Genomic DNA, 511 nt, shown 5'->3' with positions numbered 1-511 from the left:
TATTTGTGCCCATTCCAAAGACAGGTGACCAAACAGAATGCATAACTCATCAGACAATATCATTAATGTCATATGCAAGTAATATTTTGCTAAGCACAATTCAAAAGGCTGCAACAGTACATTGACAGGGAACTACCAGAGGTTCAAGTCAGATTCAGACAAGGACATGCAACAAGGGATATCATTGCTGACATCACATGGATCTTGGCTAAAATCAGAGAATACCAGAGAGATATTTACCTATGCTTTACTGACTTCACAAAAGCTTTAGATTTTGTGGATCATGTCAAGCTACTAACAATATAGCAAAGAATGTGCATTCCAAGACATTTAACTGTACTCATGAGAAACCTGTAATGTAGACCAAGAGGCAGTCATTCAAACAAAACAAGGGGGCATCGAATGGTTTAAAATCAGGAAAGGTGTGTGCCAGGGTTGTATTCTTTCACCATACTTATTCAACTGGTATGGTGAGCAAACAATCTGAGAAACTGGATTATATGCAGAAGAA

The sequence above is a fragment of the Chrysochloris asiatica genome, unplaced genomic scaffold (assembly GCF_000296735.1).
Source record: "Chrysochloris asiatica unplaced genomic scaffold, ChrAsi1.0 scaffold00018, whole genome shotgun sequence".
NCBI lineage: Eukaryota > Metazoa > Chordata > Mammalia > Afrosoricida > Chrysochloridae > Chrysochloris > Chrysochloris asiatica.
Note: the sequence above shows the minus strand (reverse complement) of the source record.